The sequence below is a fragment of the Chiloscyllium plagiosum genome, unplaced genomic scaffold (assembly GCF_037043375.1).
Source record: "Chiloscyllium plagiosum isolate Xiang-an unplaced genomic scaffold, Cpla_swu_hap1 HiC_scaffold_7, whole genome shotgun sequence".
Classification (NCBI taxonomy): domain Eukaryota; kingdom Metazoa; phylum Chordata; class Chondrichthyes; order Orectolobiformes; family Hemiscylliidae; genus Chiloscyllium; species Chiloscyllium plagiosum.
In genome coordinates, this window is record NW_028270145.1 from 87,117,949 (window position 1) to 87,131,992 (window position 14,044).

The window sequence follows — 14,044 nt, forward strand, 5'->3', positions numbered from 1 at the left end:
ATCAATTAATAATATATTGCCAATTCATAATGATAATTCATTTGGCTGCAGCTATTTGCCTTATCTCAATATTATCTTCTATCACTATTCTGCATCATTATATAATTCAATTCAATTGTGGCCAAATATTAAACATTCCTTTGGTATTCTGAACATTACACTAAATAGTTTTTACCCTGTCACAGATTATAGGAATGTTCGGCAGTCAGTCACCTTTCACCTTGGTAGAGACAAAGGAAAAAGAACACTAACTCTCAAGAATTTCAATGGGAAGTGAACATGTGCCAATGTTGTATTTGCAAAAGAACATTTTTATCAGTTTTCTTGTGACAGCCAAGTTCAATAGAAAATAGTTGGAGCATGCAAAAACAGAGTGCTAGTAAGTTAGGCTTGCATGACATGATGGATCTCAGCTATGACAAACAGAATTGGAAGAGCTTCCCTTGGGTCTAGCTACCAGCCGTATACTGTATATTTCTTGATTTCTTACCGTGCAAGAGTGCTTTTTAGTATCAATGCACTACTTTTCAGAATTATTATTGAAACTGTACAAGCGAAAAGGCATGTTGCTAGTAAATGAAAGATAGAAAATCTTTCAGAGTTAGACATATCAAAAGATGTTTTATATTCCCACATGCATTGTTCCAGGTTAACTCAGTCCATATCATCAATTCAGCTTGTTAAGGTTATAAAAATCTACTCTAATAAAAATTGTTAGGGTTCATTGAATGTCTTTACTATATGTACCTACATGTTTGTTTGGAGCAGTTAGCTCAATTCAAATACCGCTAATATTAAATTCCTATTTGTCAACTTTGCAACAAGGATGAGATTATAATCATTTATTCCACTGTTGTCAGTTTTGAACTCGTCTGGCCACTTTAGTTATTTGTACCCCTTTCTGTGACATGTCATTCTTGATATTGCGTATTGTTTCCATTCCTGAAATGCATCATTGAATTCTTAGATTTTCTATTCAGTTTGATATTAATTGTCAATAACTTAGGATGCTTATTGAGATGTGATTGCATAGAAATTTTTAAAATGAGTCCACTTGTCAACCAATCAGCATTCCCTTTTCATGCAATGAAAAAATCTTGTTCTCCTTTACACCAGTGTTCTTATAAATGTTCTGGTTAGTGCAAGACAAAAAAGTTTGGCAACATTTTTTTTTCTCAGTGACATGAATAGCTCATATCTTGCATTGTTTATGTTAGCCATGCTGTTATGGCCCCAGGTGATTAGATTTTAATGTCCTGTTTCTAACTGAGTGCATATGGTAAGGGCTTACCTAGGTATCGTTTGGTCAGACAGGATGAATGCTATTCACACATCTCCAGGGAAGCCTATTTCTATAAGGATGCTACAAAAATATCTGGAGACATAATTAGTTTTGGTCATCTTAATGTCAAGCTCTTTATTTATTTCAATGTAAGTATCCCTTTTGAAAATTCAAGGTATGAATCTAACTGATGAAATTAAAATTAATCATTGGCATCAATATATCTTTGAGTCAATGGAATTGAATGCTGTGCAACTATCAGCAAAAATCTCCATATCTGACCTTAAGATGGAAGGAGCTGAAATGAATGGGACACAAATGTTCTGTGCCTGAGAGGACTAACTTTCAAAAACAATCATTTTTTCTTCTGTGCTAGGCATGCCTCCAGCTAGAGAAGAGTTTTCTTTTGATTGCTATTGACTTTCAATTTTCTGAAGCCTCCTTAATACCATATTCAGTCAAATTCATCCTGAATCCAAGGTCAGTCTCTCTCACCTTACTTTTGGATTTCAGCAGTTTTATCCATGCTTGGTCAAAAATTGTTATGATGTTTCAAGTTGAATGGCCTCAGCAAAACTCAAAATGAGCTTTTGTAAGTGGTTAACAGTTAAGAAAGTACCTCTTGATAACACTGTCAACAGCACTTTTCATTGCTTTTATTGATGATTGGGAATATACAATAATGGTTTGATTGGATTTGTCATTCTTTTGATGGAAAGGAAATACTAGGGGCAACTTTCCATAGTGTTGAGCAGATGCAAGTGTTATACTGGAACAGCTCGGCTAGGGGTGATTAGTTTTGCATCACAAGTCTTCAGCATAATAGACTGAAAGTTATCATGATCCATCATCTTTGCTCTATTCAGTGTGTTTAGCATCTCTTGGTATCATGAGAAACAAATTTAACTGGCTCCAGGCTGTTTTCTGCGATACTGGGGGTCTCAGAAAGACACCAAGATGGATTATCTATGTGACACTTCCAGTGAAAATGATTACAACATTTTAACTTTGTCTTTTACACAGACCTGCTGGACTCCACTATCTTGGGGATGGCAATGTTCTTTCCCCTCCCATCAGCCATTTAGTCAGTTGACATTTAAAAGCCGATAGGACTCTTCTTCAAAACATTTTTCAGCATCATTTCTGAAGTCGATTATGATCCACAGAAACTCATAGATATCTAGTTCTGAGCCATTAGCTGTCTTCTGAAACATTCCCAGTTTTTAAGTAGTTACAACACAACTCAATGGAGGGTGGCTTTAGAAGGAGAACAGTAAGGGCATTACCATAAAGACATTGTCGTTGTCACTCTTACGAATACGCTCATGGACATATCCATCCACTGGTACATTGATGATGATGGTTGAATATGTTTTCATTTCATTTTGGTCCTTTGATCAACTTGCAGACATATTCTTCAGCGCTTCACCAATGTAATCATTAGTGGATATTACTGATCCACACTTGGTGATGGATGTTGATGGATTTTAACAACACTCAAGAGATAGCTAAGCCAGCTAGACTGAACTAAAAGCAAAATACTAGGAAGTCTGGTAACTAAAATAAGAAAAGAGGAAGCTAGAAAACCTCATTTGGTCAGGCAGCATCTATAGAGAATGTTACAACCAAGTCCAAGAAGATGAATAAGCTCCTCTCTTTTCGCTCCTGAGGTCCATTGTAACACAGTCTGAATTTTTAAGATCTGCTTTATCATTTGAATATGTACATGACTATGCGTAAAATCACATGAAGAAGTAAACCAGAAAGAGCCTCTCTAATAAATAGAAATTATTTATTGTAAAATTTATTCAAGAAGTGTAGAAAACCTATAAAAAGATGAAACATAGCATGAATTCTGAGGCATACACACACACGGTAGCCCACAAACAAAACAGGTTGCAGGGTGGTGAAATTGAAGTTGAGAAAGCCCACAACTGAAAGGAATTATATGTTTCAGTATTCTTGGATAGGCTAGAAGTTCCAATGGTATTGAAGCCAATGTAAGTCAATTGCAAGGATACATTGGTCATATGATATTACTAGACTGTTAATCCAGAGATCCAGGTAATCTTCCGGGGACTTGGGTTTGAATGTCACCATGGCAGATAGTAGAATTTGAATGTGAATTCATCAAAAAATCTGGAACTAATAATTTAATGATGACCACGAAACCATTGTCAATTGTTGGGAAAACCCATCATGTTCATGAATGCCCTTTAGAGAAGGATACTACCATCCATATCTGATCTGGACTGCATGTGATTCCAGACCCACAGTAATCCAATTGACTTTTAACTGCTCTCTGGGCAATTAAGGGATGGATAATCCTTGCCAGCGACTCCCACATCCTGTGAATGAATTAAACATAATTCCGTTTGTATTTCTGGAGACAGCCCTTTTAAAGCTGCAACTTATCTCTTTTCCAAAGTGGCTGATATGGCACTTGAAATTCCTATTGATCAAAATTCTCTATTTCTGTGACATATTCCAAAGTATGGACACTGGATTTAGTTTGCAGAATGAGAAATGTAAAAGAAATTGCTCAAAGGAGCCTGCAAAAAACAGAACTCATTCTTCATTTCTTTATTTCCTTAAACTTATAATAAATGAGGGAATTACTACTGACCAATTTTGTTTCAGCAAGCTTAAAGGGATCATAACATTAGCAGTCCATTGAGCAGAATTTGGGAATTGCTTCAAGGATCATTTGTTAATTTCTAAAATGGCCGTGCACTTATGAGTTCCACCTGCCCTGTTCTCCACACTGTGGAATGCTCAGATTACAATAATGCCTGAGTGGAATTTAACATGGAAGTAGTGGTCCCCATACAGGAGCTGGAAATTCAGGCCATTCTTGCAGCACTGGAGACCCCGACTTTATTGAATTTGCAGCAAACAATTAGTTGCCTGAAGTTGTGGCTTCCTCCCTTTTGAGGAAGGGTGCATCAACCTCTAAAAGCTGTCAGCCAATCGGCACTGTCATCCAGCATAGGCAGTTCTTGTCATTGGTAGGCCCTCTGCAGAGTCAGGTTACCTACAGTCCAAAGCCCAAAGTAAAGCCATCACAGCACACCTCGTAACCTCGCCACATGGTATACCCCTCACCCTGCTAGCTGCTGGGAAATAACTACAAAGGTGGAAAAGTGGCAGGTATGCCACTCCTTGTTATTCCACCTGAATCCGCACTCATCATGTTCCTCATTTGCCAGCCTGATCCAAATGGTACAGGGATGTCTAACTACTTCTTAAAGCTTTGAAATTCCAAAATTGTCATTATTCAGTGACTCAAAATGTAATCTCTCCCTGTTATGCCTACATATTGTAACCAAATAAGATAGATTTTTTAATAATTATTGTTCAATCTACATATAATGTCATTCTCAGCAACATGATGCTGAAGATAAATTTGCATTATGATAATTCTGGTCACAAGTTTAATATCATGATTAACTTTATTATGATTCATTGTTACATACCAACATTAACTATAACATCATTAATTAATTAGCAATGTGAAATCTTTACCAGTATTTTGGCATAAAACATGCTGTATAAAGGCAAATATTCCTTTCTTATCGATGCCAAATTACTAAGATTCTTCTGGACCTTGTAAAACTAAAAATGAATGTATTTCTGCAATATAAATACCCTTATTATAGAAAAAAATAGCAAATATTCTCATATGATTTTGAAGGAAATAAGTTTATTGTCAATTATCATTGTGATTAAATCAGACCTAGTATTAATTGCAATGGACCGGACATGGTTAATCTTCCCAACCCAACCAGACCATACCAATGATGAGAGTATTAAATTTATTCCCTGTTCATACTATCACTTCTGCAGCAAGGACACCTACAGAAGGGAAAATTAATGCAAAATCTTTAGGTGCTCCTAATTTCTACAACCTACAGACTTAAAAGAAGAAACTACAGTGAATAGCCACAGGTTAAAATCACGAAATAATCCATTTCCACTTCTGTAACACTACTCAATTCTGTCTGCATTAGGTGCTGGTGGTGCAGTGGTAGTGTCCCTGCCACTGGCTTAATAGTCCCTGGTTCAAGTCCCACTTGCTCCAGACGTATATAATAACATCTCCAAAATGGTTGATTAGAAAATATCTATTGCCCAACCCATCTGTTGCTGAAATTCTATTGCTTCCTCCTCTAGACCTGACTTTTCCAATGTTTCAATGTCTGCTTTGTTCCACAAATCCAGACGACACAAGTTTCAGTACAACAGCAAATGCTTTATTATTGGACAGCCGGCAAGAGATTCTCAATGTCCCCAAAAGTAGCCATTTGTCTACTTGTGGTGACACTTTTCCAGGAATTTCTGCTCTACTCACAAAGACAGTATTTTTTATATAGGGATTAAACAAAAGGTTGATCAGTTACATGGTCGATTGTCATTACATAATTCAAAGTAGGTAATTATGAATTTACAAAGCCTGATGAATGTTGATGTCCTGTGATAACGTGTGAATGGATTACAGGAACTGATTACCATATTCTTCATGATTATATGTTGATGGGAAGAGATTAAGGCAGAAGGGTTTTGCTTGCTGTAAATGGGGGATTCACATACCTATGCTAATATGGAGGGGAAGTAAGACAATGGGAGTGGGAGGCAGTTTAACAGGGTTACGGCCAAAGCTATCAGTCTTGTCTGGAAAGGGCAAATACCTCTGTCTGAGGGCTACAGGGGAATCCACATTTGTGGTTCCACGAGGCTCCTCTTCTTGGATACAGTCAGCCTTCCCCCTACTGAGATGTTCTGTCTATATTGTAAGAGGACAGGCTTCTGATTGATACTGCAGTGAGTCTTTTTGGCAGTGGAATGTTTAACCCTTGAGTCCCCAATGTGCCTTGAAGGAGAAGTAAAAGATGGAACTGATCCCTTGTGGTTTTTTTAACTTCCTCACAGTAACCCTTCCTCAGAACGGCCCCAGCTCTAACCCAACCAAAACTCTGTTGCCAGGTCACTTTTTCCCATTACCTCTGTGCCTGCTGACCTAAATTGACCTCTGGATAACAAACATTATAAATTGCTTATCGCTCTTTTCATATTCCACAATGGCCTTCCCACAACCCATAATCTCTTGTGGCTCTGCAACCCTCCAATATACATACATCACAGAAAGTCTTGGACATGCCAAATTTTAATCTTTCCATCATTGCTGAGAGTCAGACTTGAAAATGGACTTTCTGACCTTAAGGTAGGAACACAACCACTCGAAGATTCCCCTGCCCACCAATAGATTAACACAAGCAGTAGATGAGGCCCTTAAGTGGGCATTAATTGGCCACAATGACCAGAGTTGGCAGTAGGGTAGGAAGGTTGTCTACAGGCCTCCCTGCCACAGACTTACTGTGATGGGGACATGAAGAAAACAATGTCCATACCTGCTACCCTTCCATCTGATTCATTGGCTTCTGCCATCAAACACTACATAGTGGAGGGCACAAGATTTTTCAATGGTGAGGGAATTCCAAAGCTTATATCTAGGCATGAAAAGATAGTTACTTCTAATGGATTAGCTTAGCTTGAAGTGATAGCCAGTAATGTTGTCTTAATTTAAGAAGTTCCGTGGTGTACATCATTTAGTGTTCAGTTTTCACCAAAACTATGCAACAGTAAATTAATTGAACGGGACATCCAGTTGTTATCATGCTCAACCAATAATCACATCATTCATTTTAATAACCATAAAATTGGCTAGTTTCTATGGCATACATCCAGTTGGCATCACCAGTTTTACCTTTGGTCATTAAGTTGAAATACTACCCATTTCTCTTACTTTAGAGTAGACTTCAAGTAAGACTTACGCCCTTTTAAAAGAAACAGCTTTAAGAAGCAGCTGCAAGACAAAAACATGGAAATGAAGCCCAGACAGAGAAAGGAAATGAGAATCACATCAGATTTCAGAATGGCATTGACAGCTCATACTGTTGGCCAGAAATAGTGCAGAGCACAGGGAAACTCAAACGAGTCTGAGACATAACTTGACAGAAGTAAACCTTGTCTGAAAACATTTTAATACATTGCATTTATACTTCCTGTCTGGATGTTTCTACTGGGCCAGATATGTTTCTTGATGTTCTTCTGTTGGCATCTGTTTCATATCAAAATGGAACAGTATCATTATCAAAGAAAAAAATATATAATTTGTTCAAAACTTCCCATGCTAACAGGATGATCTCTTCAATAGTGCCATCCATTGACAGGAAAACATAGTCAATACCGTTTTACATATTTACAGTAATATGCCTACTTCAAACTTTTAATGGCCCAGTAATTAAAATATTAACTTTTTAGTCGCTAGCAGATATTTAAACAATTATTATATAAGCAGTTCCAGGGTGAAATTGAACACAGAAGAGGGTTAATCACTATACATTTAAAACAAAATAGTTTTATCATTTTATACTCAGAATATCTTTTTGTGTAAATGTAAAGAGGACCTTTTGCCTTTAAGATCTCTGGACACTTAAAACAAAGGATACACACATGCGCAACTCCATGCCTTACAGATATAGGTTAGTTTTACTTATTCAGCTAATGCATTGGGCTGTCCTTCCACAATTCGTGGATTTGATCACTCACCACCATCAAGTCAATATGTCCCATAAATCCTAATCTACTGTGACACATGCTCAATTCAAAATAATTCAGAAATTAGGAAATGTAACTGACCAATGGATGCCACTTCACATTCCATTCATTACTATGGTCTGCCCTGGTGCTTTTGTAGCTCGAGAAGTCCAAAAGTAAAATAGCAATGCAAGAGAAACAGTGGTGGCTAAAGCCTCAGGAAACAGCTTCCTTCTGCTCAGTGAATGGGGCATTTGTATTCACAGTAAACAAGTTAAGTGCAATTTTAAAAATATCAGCAACACTAAGTACTGTGATTATGTCAGTCATCTTACAGCAGTTGCCCTAATGCATAATACTCAGTTTAAATCAGCATTAAGTGCCTCATTCGTATACTAGGCACATGGGGATGAAGAGCTTTTTGTGGGGTTACCTTGATCAAATTTCATCTCCAGCAGCTGGTCTTGAGAGCAGGAGACATTTTTCGTAAGCACCTGTTTTTGCTCCATTGTTCTCCTTGGCAAGCTGGTCCGGCTTGCACATGTGAGGCATTCAGGCAGGGGTACTACATGTTGTCGACAAGGCTGTACTTGTCTGAATATTTTAATATTTGTTCAAGTGATTCAACAGGAGACCCCAGGAGGATTGGCCATGGCAGCTGCTTTTCTAGGAGCTCTGGATCTGACTGAATGGTTGCTCTGTCCAGGCTGATCATTGTGTGCTTTGCACTGCTCTTGGACTGAGGGGAGGGGGTTGGTGGGGAGGTGGTGGGGGTGGGCAGAGTTAATCCTCCCTCTCGCTAGCAGCTGCAGTTGTTCCAGAAATGTTTAGAAAGGGCAGAACCAAGATTGACAGTTTCAGCTGTGTTAGAATCTTAATCAGTACCTTTCTCTCTCTCCCCCCATTCAGCTGTGAAAAACAAAGTTAGCTTCAGACGTACAGTTCATAGGCTGTAGCACACATCACTCAGCAATGGCACAATGGGTCAGCATAGTTGCCTATGTTTGCCGACAATTCCAGCTGTGGAAAGAAATAATGTTGATAAAGGGCAATTGCATTTCACTGTTCCCTGGCAAGTGCAGTTCGTCAGTGAAACAAGAAGTTCACAATTTTTTGTATTTTTGAGAAAGGAACTCAATTGCATCCCGTTATCGGGTGACCAGAACACTTTCTACAGTTGTATTGCTGGATCAGCACCTGTTCACACTTCGAACCACTGCAGCCACCTGCTTGGATTAACATTCCATTACTAGGATGGCTAATTATGACATGGGAAATTCACTTTCAAAAAAATCTTGTGGGAATTTTTTCTTCTTTGTGAGAAGTGTTTTTTTTTTAAATCAGTCTTTGAATATCTCCGTGTTCAGCTTTAGTTCTAATGTACGACTTTTGCAGGCAATTTGAAATGTTATCATCTCAGATTTCTACATGACCAGAACTCTATTTATTTTAGATTGGATCACAAACTGTAAAACAAAGGAAACAGTAAAACATGTTTTATTATTGATTAATAATTCTATCCATTTCTGTTCCATTCCAGAACAATTTATTACTGAACTCCTTTGATTTTTTTTGGTGTGTGTATAGCTTGGATGTAAGGCCATGTTGCTTTATTAATTAAGATCATTAAAGTTTGTGTCATCTACATCTTTATAAATGGTCTGAACCCCTCAAAACTAATGAGATCAACTGAGAAATGGATGCAGTCTAAAGCAAAATGAAAGATAGGGCATTTTTCAAGGATTTTGTAACCATAAATATGTACAGATTTCAAAGTGTGGCAATTGCAGAATCTTCAATACATGACATCAGTTTTTGGAGATAGAATGTCAATGGTACTGAAACACATTATTTGATAAAAGCTGTAGAAATAACAAATATTGAAACAAGAAGCACTGTAATAAACTAGTATAAAGCATTATGTGGTTATAAAGGAAGTTAATTAAATATGTTTAAGCTTTTCCTTTGACTTACAATGTGTCTCACATGGTTAAATATTAATTAACTATTCATGTTACAGATTACTTAAAATGCTGTGATAGACTTTTAACTCAGTTCTTCTTGTTAAATATAAAACATTTAAACCAACAGTAATACAGGCATAATTCATAAATTGGAGGATAGGCAATGTGTATTATTTAAATAGAAGAAATGAATGTATTTAGGATCAAATTAACTTCAATGTAGATAAGCATGAGGTACTGTATTTAGGAAGAAAATTAAGGAGGCCATATATTATTCAAAATAAAAAGAAACTAAATGGGTTAGAAAAGCAAAGAAATCTGGGAGTACAAATGAACCAATTGCTGAAAGTAGTGACATAGCACTTGGGCTTTTCTTTCCCCCAAGAGGTGTAGAATTGAAAATTAGTTATGTTAAGCTTGGCTGGGTCACACTGAAGCATTGTAGCTCACATTATAAAAGGCTAGACTAGTGAGGCTACAAAATGAATCGACAGTGATTATACCAGGCTAAGAGTGTATATCTATCAGGAAAGAATGAACAAGCTGAAAGAAGAAAGAGGGACAGTTTTATAAAACTTTTTAAATTATAAAGAATTAGGATTAAAATAAACACAGAGAGAGAGTCCTACTTGTGGTGAAAAGCAAAAGTAGAGATCTTCAAAACATAGTGGTCACCAAGAAATCAGATGCAGAATTCAGAAGCAGTTTCCTTATCTAGACAGTAGTGAGAATGTTGGGAATGGTTAAGGTGAATGATCAAGATGTTGTAATTGGAAGCTAGATAAGCAAATGAGGGAAAAGGGACAGAAGATTATGCTTATGATATTAGATGATTAAGCATGGAAGGAGGCTAATGTAGAGCATAAATGTGAGCATGAAAAGTTAGGCAGAATAATGTAATTTGTGTTGTCAATTCAACTTGTTCTAGGGAGCAAGTGACAAGCTGAACTTGCTGGGTTGCTGCTCTGATTTCTATTTCCAGAACTCTTGACTTGTTGCTTGCTTGAGGCGAATGATAAGAAGCTGCATATTATTGAGGCAAGATGCACAATTAATAAGATCATTAAGAGGCAATGATCTCCCTTAATAGGCAATTCATTGCTGTCTGGTGAGAATTTCACATCAACAACTGGAATTCAGTTAAAAGCTGCAGTGGGTTGCTCCCAATGTTGAGACACACCTTGCTAGATTTCCCATGCAATTCTGTCTCATTTCTTGCCATGACCCACATTATTCATGTCCCTGTAAGATCTCACACTGTGTAATTTTAACTAAAAAACTACCAGTGACATTGAATCCAGTTTCACACAACTTCATGTAGAATGTTGAGGTGTATTTTTTTTGTTAGATTATTTTGAGTATTTTATTTGGTACTGTGTAATTATAAGCAAAAAAAAAGTGCAACAACATAATTGGTCAATATAATCAAAGTAGATATAAGTAACTAAAAAGAAGACAAAATAAATTAAACTTTAAATCAATAAAAGAGAAGAATAATAGATACTCAATGCCCAGGGCAGACTTAATATGCAAAAAAAAGCCAAGAAATTTGATTAGAAAGACCATCTCTATAGTATTATAAAATTAGATGTGAGTTGAGCATTTGTAATATTTCATGTATTTGTTCAACATTATCAGTGAAGGAAGACCAGTATGAAATAGTTTTCTTGTACCATCAGTCAGTGAATTGTTAACTTGATTATAGATATTTTTGCCTCAAAGAATCCTTCAGGCTATACAGCATTGCTAAATGCTATAAGATTCCATTTGGCTCAGAGTGGTACTAAAGCTCATCGTATTATTGTTACCTAGGAAGAGACAAATGATTTGAAACGTGCTGAGGTTTGTTTGTTTCTGTTTTGTATTGTCCTTTTCAAAGTGATAGCAGTAGCACAACAAATTCAGCAGGTACAATTAAGCAGCTCAAGATGGAAGTACGTATACAATTCCTTGCAACTGATAGATTATGGCTTACAGTGTTGAATTTTGTTTTCGGCATACATCTAATTTGATTCACTTCATGTGAGATATAGAATTGGCTGAAGATACTGGCAAAGGCTCTGAGAATATTCCAGAATGAGTGCTGAAGACCTGTGCTGCAGAACTAGCTGTATCCCCAGACAAGCTGTTCCAGTACACTTACAACACTAGGATCTATCAAAAATATAGAAAATTGGCAAGTATGTCTGGTGGGCAAAAAGAATGACAAATCCAATCCAGCAGTTACCATCTAACAACCTTCTCTCAAATATCAGCAAAGTGAATGAAGAGTCATTGACAGTACAATAGAAATGGAATTGCAATGGAATAACCTGCATACGAACACTCAGTCTGGGTTCCATCAGGGTTATTCAACACCTGACCTCAATGCAACTTTGGATTAATCATGGAAAAAAGCGCTGTACTCCAAAGTTAAGATAAGAGTACTTCTGATGAGGAGGCAATATTCTACTCAGTATTGTTTGAAGAAGCCCTTAAAAAAAAGTGGAATCAATGGGAAATAGGAGTCAAATCTCTGTTGTTGAAGTCATACCTGGCAATAAAGAAAATGTTTGAGGTCAATCATCTCAGCTCCAGGACATCTCTGTCAGAATTCCTCAGGGCAATGGTCCAAGTTCAACTATTCTCAACTGCTTCACTAATTACCTATACTGCATTTTTTTTTTCTTAAGTCACTTTTGAGGGATGTGGGCATCACTGACTAGCCAGCATTTATTGTCTGTCCCGTGTTGCTCTTGAGAAGGTGATGGTGAGCCGCCTTCTTGAACCATTGGAGTCCACCTGCTGTGGGTTGACCCACAATGCCATTAGGGAGGGAATACCAGGATTGTGACCCAGTGACAGGGAAAGAACAGTAATAAATTTCTAAGTCAAGGTGGTGAGTAGCTTGTAGGGGAACTTGAAGGTGATAATGTTCCTTTATCCTTTTAGATGAAAGTAGTTGTGCGTTTGGATAGTGTCTGAGGATCTTTGTTGAACTTCTGCAGTGCATCTTGTAGATAGTGCACACTGCTGCTACTAAGCATTTGCGATGAAGGAAGTGGATGCTTGTGGATCAAATGCCAATAAAGCAGGCTGCTTTGTCCTGGATGGTGTCAAGCTTCTTGAGAGTTGTTGGGGACACTTATCCTGGCAAGTGGGGGGTATTCCATCACACTCCTAACTTGTGTCTTGTCCATGGTGGAAAGACTTTGGGGAATCAGGAGGCGAGTTACTTGCTGCAGTATTCCTAGCCTCAGGGCTGCTCTCATAGCCACTGTGTTTATGTGGTGAGTCCAGTTGAGTTTCTGGTCAATGATAACCCCCAAGATGCTGATAGTGGGGGATTCAGTGATGGTAACACCATTGAATGCCAAGGGGCAGTAGTTAGATTGTCTCTTATTGGTGATGGTCATTGCCTGGCATTTGTGTGGAATGAATGGTACTTGCCCATACCTGGCAGATCTTTCTATGTTTGGGCATGAAGTACTTCAGTATCTGTGGAGAAGCAATGATGCTGAACTTTGTGCAATCATTGGTGAACATCCCCCCTTCTGACCTTATGATGGAGCGAAGGTTATTGATGAAGCAGTTGAAGATGGTTTGGCCTAAGACACTGCTCTGAGGAATTCCTACAGAGATGTCCTGGAGCTGAAATGACCATTTTCCTATGTGCCAGATATGACTCCAACCACTCACTGATTCTAGTGTTGCTAGGACTCCTTGATGCCACACTTGGTTGAATGCAGCCTTGATGTCAAGGATTATCACTTCCACCTCACCTTTGGAATTCAGCTCTTTTGTCCAAGTTTGAACCAAGGCTGTAATGAGGTCCGGAGCAGAGTGGCCCTGGCAGAACCCAAATTGGGCATCACTGTGAGCAGGTGCTGCTTGAAAGCACTGATGATGGTACCTTCCATCACTTTACTGATGATCAAGAGTAAACTGATGGGGCAGTAATTGGCTGGTTGCTTTTGTCCTGCTTTTTGTCTACAGGGCATACCTGCATAATTTTCCACATTGTTGTGTGGATGCCAGTAATGCAATCGTACTAGATCAGCTTGGCTCAGAGAGCAGCAAGTACTGGAGCACAGGGCCAATAGTTTTTGCAGTATCCAGTGTCTCAAACCCTTTCTTAATACCATGGAGGGTGAATCAAAATGGCTGAAATCTTGTATCTGTAATGCTGAGGCCCACTAGAGGAGGCTGAGATGGATCATCC

The 14,044-nt window shown here is 38.0% G+C and overlaps 1 protein-coding gene and 1 long non-coding RNA gene across 2 annotated transcripts in view; one reads left to right on the top strand and one right to left on the bottom strand.

The window, feature by feature from the left end:
• The window catches only part of LOC148149658 (uncharacterized), a 60,681-nt gene extending 52,179 nt beyond the window's left edge, over positions 1–8,502 (bottom strand). The window contains exon 1 of the long non-coding RNA XR_015757719.1: positions 8,313–8,502. This is a non-coding gene — a long non-coding RNA (uncharacterized LOC148149658). The remainder of the gene's footprint in view (positions 1–8,312) is intronic.
• arhgap15 (Rho GTPase activating protein 15) overlaps positions 1–14,044 on the top strand; it is a 741,895-nt gene that overhangs the window by 242,525 nt on the left and 485,326 nt on the right. The gene's annotated exons all lie outside the window — the stretch shown is intronic.